The 10,000-nt window shown below is 33.8% G+C and overlaps 2 protein-coding genes across 6 annotated transcripts in view; one reads left to right on the plus strand and one right to left on the minus strand.

Moving 5' to 3' along the window:
• Positions 1–10,000, minus strand: part of LOC135218487 (protein O-linked-mannose beta-1,2-N-acetylglucosaminyltransferase 1-like) — a 180,549-nt gene that overhangs the window by 104,488 nt on the left and 66,061 nt on the right. The window lies entirely within an intron of this gene.
• LOC135218490 (uncharacterized) overlaps positions 1–10,000 on the plus strand; it is a 256,375-nt gene that overhangs the window by 86,481 nt on the left and 159,894 nt on the right. The window lies entirely within an intron of this gene.

The raw sequence follows: 10,000 nt of genomic DNA on the forward strand, positions 1-10,000 counted from the left end.
GAGAGAGAGAGAGATTATTTCTAAATTCGCTGTAATCATTTACCACTATATAAACTTATGAAGATGGTTTAGAGAGAGAGAGAGAGAGAGAGAGAGAGAGAGAGAGTTTTTAAATTTACTGCAATCACTTACCACCTATAAATAACTTCGGAAGTGGGTTTTGAGAGAGAGAGAGAGAGAGAGAGAGAGAGAGAGGATTTTTTAAATTCACTGCAATCACTTATCACCTATATAATTTATGAAGATGGTTTTGAGAGAGAGAGAGAGAGAGAGAGAGAGAGAGAATATTTCTAAATTCACTGTAATCATTTACCACCTATATAACTTATGAAGATGGTTTAGAGAGAGAGAGAGAGAGAGAGAGAGAGAGAGAGAGAGAGAGAGAGAGAGAAAAGAGTCAGTCGGACGTTATGAAAGGTCCTCATTAAGTCGCCTTTTTGTGGGTCCTCACGACCGGCCGTGCCACCATTACTGAGGTGATTCGGGAGATACTGGATTGCAGGCGAAGCCTGATTCACCGGGGTACATAATTGTCGAGGTGATCAAAGTAATAGGTGTCCCTGGTTAATGCAGCTGAGGCGATCTGAGACTTTTTTTTTTTTTTTTTTTTTGTCGCGAAGAACAAAGCAAGACCGCTTTTACAGAGACCGCTATGTCAGTACGTACATACTCGCAATACTTACATACAGACACAGACACACAGACACTCACACAAACCTATTTATATTCATATTCATTTGCATATATGTCCGTATATAAATATATGTGTATCTATATGTCTATATATGTATATATAGACATGCATATATATATGTTTATATACTATACGTAATAATTATTTAAAATAAGACACAGACGCTCAAACGCATACGTTTGCATATGTGTGTATATAAATATGTATGTATGTCTGTATATGTATATAAAGACATATACATAAATATTATCAACTAAAAAATTCCCCTTCGGTTAACATATATGAAAATATGTTCATTCCGAGGGAGAGCGAATTGGATATAAAAGGACATTTGTAGCTTAATGCATGTATATGAATGACGGTGATGTGATAAAAATTCATATATATACTATATGTATGATATGACTTGCAACTCTGATATATATATTTTCGATGAAATTAAACTTCCTCTCTTTTTCCATCGACTTTTAAGAAAAAAAAATCGCTATTAGCACATGCGTTTACGGTCAAGGCTACATAGGTTTTACACTGAAATTCGCAGGTGAGCAAATCGTGAAATTCAAAGCCGGTCAATAGGACAGGTAGACGGTAAATGAGTTCCTATTATCTAAACAGATCGTTCTGCTCAGACAAATGGTCAGCCGCTATCTATAGCCGCTATTTACAGCATTAAGCGTGCCATGATCTGAGTGCATTTGCGAATGTGGCACATATTATATATGCGTGTACACGCAACTGAAGATTTAGTTCTGTATAGCTGGAAATATGTAGACATGAGGAACACGAATGAGTATATATCTCTTTTTTAGCGATAATTAAGCAGATATATCAGCAAGTACCGGTCCCTCGCCCCCCATTTGGGGGTAGTGCTGTCAGTGCATCTCACGTGGTGCACTGTAGGCATTGCTTTAAGGGTCTTTTCAGCGTCCCTTTGTCTCCTAGCTGCAACCTTTCTCATTTCCATTACTGTACCTCCTTTCTTATTCTCTTTCTTCTCACTGTCAATTTCCCTTTCAGCGCCGAATGACCTCATAGGTCACAGCGCTTGGCCCCTGGCCTAAATTCTATATTTTATTCTATTCTACAAATAAGCCATACTTTTGAAAGTAAAACATTTACGATGAGAAATCTAGTGAAGAAAAAAAATGGTCTTAAAAATAATGGTCGCATTTTCGACTTTTTGATTTTTCAATTTTGCATTCATGTTAGTGCGTGGAAATCACAGAATCTAATTCACATTCATCTTTTGCATTAGAATGAGTAAAAATCAATCCTTTCGTTCTGATTTTTCTTTTTTTTCTTTTTTGAATACTGTTAATGTCAAAGAGGGAAAGTGAAAAACTTATTATATTTTTTTTTGCATATTCCCACAAAGAGAGAAAAATAATAATGATTGTCCTAAAAGAATAATACGTAATTACTGTCCAAGCTATTTTTATTTTTTATTTATTTTTTTTTATTTCAGTAGCCGATGGTTTTGCAGGCTAATTATTCTCCCCAGATACATAGGAATCAGGCACGTTATATCCAACGTATTTGCGAGTATGCTTCTCCCAGCGTCTGATTTCATCAGACCCCACGAATGATTCTCGCTGGATTGAGTCGAAAAACTCCCGGTTCGTTTCCAGAATTAAATTTCATAGGAATCGTGACGTCAATAGGTATTTCATTCATCGTCAAATTTTGAGAGTTACAACCTGTATATATATTTTTAAACCTTATGTTTCCATAGCACGAATTCCAAAGGAATCCGTGCTTTTAAACTCCGCTACAATTGCTTTGCTAAGTCATGTGAATTATTAGTGAGGGTTATGTATATAATAGTAGCTATGAATTTATATTCCTAGAAATCGTAAATCTAGATCTATTTTGACAAGGTACATGTTTCACTTCGTGTGGCTAAGTTTAGCTTATTTCCAGTTGTTCAGTGATAATTCGCTGGTATCGGAGAGAGAGAGAGAGAGAGAGAGAGAGAGAGAGAGAGAGAGAGAGAGAGAGAGAGAGAGAGAGAGAGAGGAGCAAATATAGACACATACCAAACACAGTATAGAATTCAGTAAAATGACAATAACGAGAATTCCCATTTTATGACAGCAGCCCTCTATTTTATGTGTTGAAGATAATGGTAACACATTATATTGTTACTCACTTACAACTGCGTAAGTGTCGTTTGAAACCGCGTTGGTTTAAAGCATAATTTAAAGTAACAGTGGAATTTTGACTCACAACATTGCCGATCAATATGATGATCTCAGCAAAAGGAGATAAGGCGATCATTCACCGAAACTCATACGGTTTAAAGTCGAAGGTGCTCTTTGGGCGAATTAAAATTCGTTTTTTCGACTAAATATTACAATTAAAAGCGAAGATGTTCTTCCAGTAGCCACGTAAAGCGTCGATAATAAATAACGGCTAAAAACTACGTTTCTCCACCGTAGCGCATAAAAAATAAAAAACTGCATTTCAGGACGAAAATGAAATTTATGAGTGAATCATCAAGTCTGTTTCGTTTATAGTTAAATAGATTCTGTGTCCATTCGGATTGTTCTGTAGAAAATGAATCGTAGTAGTAGTAGTAGTAGTAGTGTAGTAGTAGTCACCATTGCTTACCTTATCAAAACTTGAAAAGTAATTAGCTCAGTGTTACGGGGACAGAAACTCATTCCAGCTATTTCATGAGCCATAGGCATTGATTCATTAGTTAGATATATATATATATTTATTATATATATATATATATATATATATATATATATATATATATATCTATCTATATATATGAATTCAACTGCCCTATATATATATATATATTATCTTAATATTATTATTATATAATATTATATTAATTTATTATATATGTATATGTATGTATTATGTATGTATAAATATATATATAGTATATATATATATATATATAATGTATGTATGTAATATATATATATATAGATATATATATATATATATATATATATATATATAAAATATATAATATAAATATATATATATATATCTATCTTATATATATAATTCAACTGCCCTATATATATATATATATATATATATATATATATAATATATATATATATAATATATATATATATATGTATGTATATGTATGTTTAATATATCATAGTATATATATATATATATATATATATTTATATATATATATATATGTATATATATATATATATATATATATATTATATATATATAATCTATAGTATATATATATATATATATATATTATAGTATATATATATATGTTGACAGCCCGTTTTGGCCAGTAGTTGCAATTGCGAAGTAGAATGAAAGGTCACATCACATTGTGATAAGTGCAACTTAAAAATGCATGAAAGAGTTACCCAGTTTTACTCCTTCTATTTCCACCTACAAGCTACAACGCACTGTCTGTCTGTCTGTCTATTTCTGCTGGAACAGCGATTTCAGTCTGTTCAACCAGAACTAAGTTCAGGTATACACAGGGAGACGGAATACCTTTGTATATAGTCAAATAAATAGGTTCGTGATTATTAGTTAAATAAATATTTGAGTTGCATCTTGCATCAAGAGACTACTCCCCATGAACATTTCACTTGGCTGACTGAAGAAGTTGTAGCTTGAGTTTCAAAGCAGATATTCATTCCCTTGGATAACTTGAAAATCTGAAAGTAAGTATAGGAAGAATTGTTGACTCTTAAAACAGTACGTCGAATCAAATAAATGTTGACGTCACGATTCCCACGAAATTTAATTCTGGCAACGCAGTCAGGACTTTTTCCCAGAGTCATTCGTGGGCTCTAATGAAATTAGACACGAGAAGGCAGGGCAAACTCGCAAATACCTGAACCGACTAGTCAAAATGAGAGGAAAAATGAGTTGGATATGACGTGACTGATTCGCGTTTAATTCGGGTGAAAATAATTAGCCTGAAGACAGCCTGGAAAATCGTCGACCAACTGCTGAATGAAACGTCAGCTAGAATACGCATCATCATTTTTCCTTACGTGTGGGAATGAGCTAAGAAAAAATAAATGCAGAAAGTGAAAATGCAGGACATTATACAGTATTATCATTTTTCCTGTACGTGTGGAATGAGCTAAGATAAAATAAATGCAGAAAATAAAAATTCAGACTATACGTATCATCATTTCTCCATACGGGTGGGAATGAGCTAAGAAAAAATAAATGCAGAAAATGAAAATTCTGACTAAACGTATCATAATTTTTCCATACGTGTGGGAATGAGCTAAGAAAAAATAAATCCAGAAAATGAAAATTCTGACTAAACGTATCACAATTTTTCCGTACTTGTGGGAATGAGCTAAGAAAAAAATAAATGCAGAAAATGAAAATTCTGACTAAACGTATCATCATTTTTTCATACGTGTGGAATGAGCTAAGAAAAAATAAATGCAGAAAATGAAAATTCTGACTATACGTATCATAATTTTTCCATACGTGTGGGAATGAGCTAAGAAAAAATAAATGCAGAAAATGAAAATTTGACTATACGTATTATCATTTTTCCTTACGTGTGGGAATGAGCTAAGAAAAAATAAATCCAGAAAATGAAAATGCAGACTATACGTATTATAAATTTTCCTTACGTGTGGGAATGAGCTAAGAGAAAATAAATGCAGAAAATGAAAAAGCAGACTACGTATCATCATTTTTCCATACGTGTGGGAAAGAGCTAAGAGAAAATATATTCTGACTATACGTATTATCATTTTTCCATACGTGTGGGAATGAGCAAAAACAAAAACATAAAAGTGCAGAAGATGAAAATTCAGACTAAGCAAAACTAGAATAGAGATGGCTTTGTGTGAATGAGGATTTTCACTCCTACCCCCCCCCCCCCCCACCCCCCCGGCCCTTTGACATCACGTTTATGAAAAGAAAAGTGAAAAATCGGAACGAAAAGATTAGATTGAACTTCGTTCATTTTTTTTATACGAGAGTTGAATAAGAATGAGATTTTGTGGGTTATAGGTATACCCACCTCCATTCAAATTTCACTATTTTTCAATACGTCATTTCTGTTTTTGTGACTCGCTCAGTATCTATTAGCGCGTATCTATAAATGCTCTAGAATTATTCGTAGTGATAATGCTTTTGGAGCACCTCAATGGCGTGATCGGTATGGTCTTCGCCTGCCACCTCGGTGGCCGCGAGTTCGATTCTCGGGCATTCCATTGAGGTGTGAGAGATGTGTATTTCTGGTGATAGTATAGTTCACTCTCGACGCGGTCCGGAAGTCACGTCAAGCCTTTGGTCTCGTTGGAGAATGACCACTGGTTCCATGCGACATAAAAACATCTTTACAAAAAAAAAAAAAAAAAAAAAAAAAAAAAAAAAGATAATGCTTTTAGCATAAACGTAAAACATTCTTGTATTTATGGACTGCTTACTTCTGTTGTTTGCATTTCACCTCAAACAAAGAAAAACTTTAACTAAGTGTTAACGCTGTTACTTAGGACACTTTAAATGGCCTCCCAACCAGTCTCTCAACTCTCATAGACAAACAACAGCACAAACTAACACACGCATACATTCCTGTGGATTTCCTGAAAAGAATAACATTACTCGTGGATTCTGAGGAGGGTAGGGGTTGGGGGAAGGAGAGAGGTTGGGGGGAGATGCCGGAACAGAGAACCCACCTCCGAGAATTATCCTACGCTTTGGAAACTAGTACCAGAGGAGGCGTGATGTGACGAGGACTGCTCATAGGCCAACTATCATAAGAGGGCGTGGCCCTTTTTGAAATTCTTAAGCTAGATGTAGAAGTAGCCGATATGATTTTTTTACCACTATTTTAGTTTTATTTTATTCCATTTTTTATCTATTTTTTGTTTATGTGTTTATTATTATTATTATTATTATTATTATTATTATTTTTATTATTATTATTATTATTATTTATTATTTATTATTATTATTAATTTAATTAATTCATTTATTTTTTTTAACAAAAGTCATCCGAGTGATTTGTACGCATTGGGGCATAGGGTATACTGAATATTGTCCAAAAATGGTATAAAGAGTTTATATAATTTTAGAAAAGGCAAGAAACGCGGATAAGCTAGATGTAGTAGTCGATATGATATTTTACCATTTATTAAATGTTTATTTTAAATATTTTTTAACCTTTATTTTTTATTTTTTGTGTGATTTATTTTATTATTATTATTATTATTATTATTATTATTATTATTATTATTATTATTATTTTTTTATTTTTTTTTTTTTACAAAAGTCATCCGAGTGATTTGTACATACTGGGGGCATAGGGTATACTGAATCTGGTTCAAAAATAGTATAAAACAGTTTATATAATTTTAGAAAAGGCAAAAAACACGGCGTCCCCGTAGGTGAGCCGTGTGCCCCAAAGCAATTATGCGGGATGGGAAATATTCAGGTAGGAAATAACTAGATAATCCAATTTGCACAGGATCAAGGTCAAGGGACAGAAAGACAAACTGTTGCATATAATGATCGAAAGAAAGGGACTCCTCGTCCGTCCTTTTTGAGTGATACTGATCTCTCAGTTTGGAAGAGATAAAATGGTGCTCATGTATATGTGAGTATATACACACACACACACACACACACACACATATATATATATATATACATATATATATATATATATATATATATATATATATATATTATATATATATATATAATATATACACGTCTTTATTCAAACCAAGACCTGTATTGAAAATTTTGTTTAGGTAGGGAAGTGTCTCTCCTCGGCACCACCAGCGTATACAGTGTGAAAAATATGACAGGTGGGAAAAGAGTCAATTTTATTCAGTTTTGTGCAAGAGAGGAATATGAATGGTAAGATTTTTTTTCAAGATATGTATACCACAGTCACGAGGAACGAAAAAAAATATTGTAAGAAATTGAAGTCTTTTTTTCGTAAGTCTTATTGCTGTCGGTCTGTAAATATAATTATTAGGAAGCGTATACATAATTTTGTTTGAATTAGTTGTATGAAGGATTGTTTATATAGTTTTCTCTTGAAACCTCTATGAAACTGTGAAGAAAAGCAAGTTTATCAGGATACACATGTATGAAAATACAAATATGGAGTACACATGCGCGAACAGATATTTCCAGGAAACAAATTTTATATTTACTTTCATCTATCTATTTTTCTATATAAATGATACGAGATAATTTCTCGTATTTTCATATTGGTAAGCGTTAAGCCAAAGCGGTAGGCATCTGGTAATACATTCTCCTCCCCCGCCCCTCTCTCTCTCTCTCCATTTCATTAGGTCATCAAATCAGATTCGGAACTACAAAAATAGACATTTATTCAAAGTAAAGTACTAATTGAATAACTCAGATTCTTACAGGATAATTAAATGGAATGATAACTCAAAGTTCATATAACTCAGATAACCCCCCCGGTAATTAACAGTCTATAAAGTAATTAGTCACACCATTCCTCCAAAGAATAATTCCCATTCTTCTCCAATTAAAGTTCCCTCCACTAGATCCGCCTGTTAAAAGACAGGAGGAACACACTAATGAGCATACACAATTGTAAAGACAAAGTCAAAAGATTAAATGGAATAGAACATCTTTACAAAATATCAAAAATACAGTCAAGCCACACCTTTGGCTAAAGCACAGTAATTCTTACCCATCTCCAGCCCAGAATCTCACTCACAGAAATAAAGAAATGTTCGCAGAGCTATCCCGGCATCTGCCTTTTCTCTTCGTAACCGTCTCCATCGTTCTGGCTAATTACCTGCCATTATGAATGAAAGAGGCTCACACGTACACACAAACTCACGCCCTTCGTCCACGCCCCATAACTGCTCTATACTGGTTTCAAAGTCACCTTTTGACCAACGCCCATACCTACCGGAAGAAACGTTGACCTGCTTAGGTAGAAAAACTTTGACCATCGACGCCCAAACCAAAAACAAAAAGGTAACATTAGCATTTCCTAAGCTAGATGTCTTTCAGCTTGGACTCTTCTGTCTCAGGGAGCTAAATATGACTCCCCAATTTCTAAGAAATTCAAGCACGGACATACAACAATGTCTCATGCATCTCATATATCATTCAGTCAAAATTTATATTACATATATATATATATATATATATATATATATATATATATATATATATATATATATATATATATATATATATGAGTATTTTGTAAATCTCGAAAAGCAATGAATAATCGAATTAATAATTAATCGAAAATATTTAATTCACTGTACTACAACAACAATACGTCGCCAAACTAGAATTTTGTATAAGAAGGTTCAATAGGTTAGAGCCTTCTTTTGAATGGGTTAGGCCTAAGCTCTTACCAAAGATTCTCAAGAGAATTATAAATTCATTTACCCCCTTGGGCCAAGTGTAATAAATCTTATTGTTTTTCTATTTGGAAAGTCAGTAGAGAGTGGAACGTGTTGAAATTCGTGTATATTGATTTGAAGCTTTTTGTGAACTGTTTCCGCTTATCAGTTTGCATATTTATTTTGATTTTTGTTGGAGAACTGAGGAACTGGTTCATTTGATATTTTGGATATAACAATAACACGCGCCTGATATTGTAAAACAACTTGGCAAGAGATTCCAAATATCTGTGTGAGAAAGGAAGTGTGTTAAGTGTTCATTTCGAACTGCTTTCTCAGAATAACATCCCTCTATTTCCTTGTTGATATTCCCCGTTCAGAGAAAAGTGGACAAAAGCGCAGGCAAACTTCCGGCAGGAGAGACTGGCGTCATTTGCTGACATGTAAATGAATTATCATATATCATCGAAAGGTAATACGATTTGGAAGCGAAATACGTGAACAGATCAGCTTCCACATTTTCGGTTTTGCTTCGGAACATGATCACATACGAAGGTGGGGGGCGGGTGGTGGGTGTAGGAGGGACAGTAGGGGTAGAATTAGGTGGGGTGGGGTAGGGAAGGGGCTTCTACTGAAGACTACCTCTGAGTTTCAGTGTTTTGGTCAGTTTTCAGATGAGGCAGTGTAACAACTCTCAAACATTTGTTCCTGATCTGGCTTAATTCGATTTACGGTTATATAGGCGCCATAGTAGATGAGAAATATTTTCCTTCGTCCTATACCTGCCCCACAAATTAAATTTGGTAGAATGGAAGAACACAATATACTCAACGGGACAGTGATATGTAGCCTGCCTTTGAAGAATGGTTTAAAAAAAGAATGAAAATTCCTTCGCCTTCAGCAAACTCAGTATTTTTCCGCATGCTCATTATCGTAAAGTAAAACAAAGTTCACCTTTTATTACTTT

This window comes from Macrobrachium nipponense, chromosome 9 (genome assembly GCF_015104395.2).
Source record: "Macrobrachium nipponense isolate FS-2020 chromosome 9, ASM1510439v2, whole genome shotgun sequence".
Lineage (NCBI taxonomy): Eukaryota > Metazoa > Arthropoda > Malacostraca > Decapoda > Palaemonidae > Macrobrachium > Macrobrachium nipponense.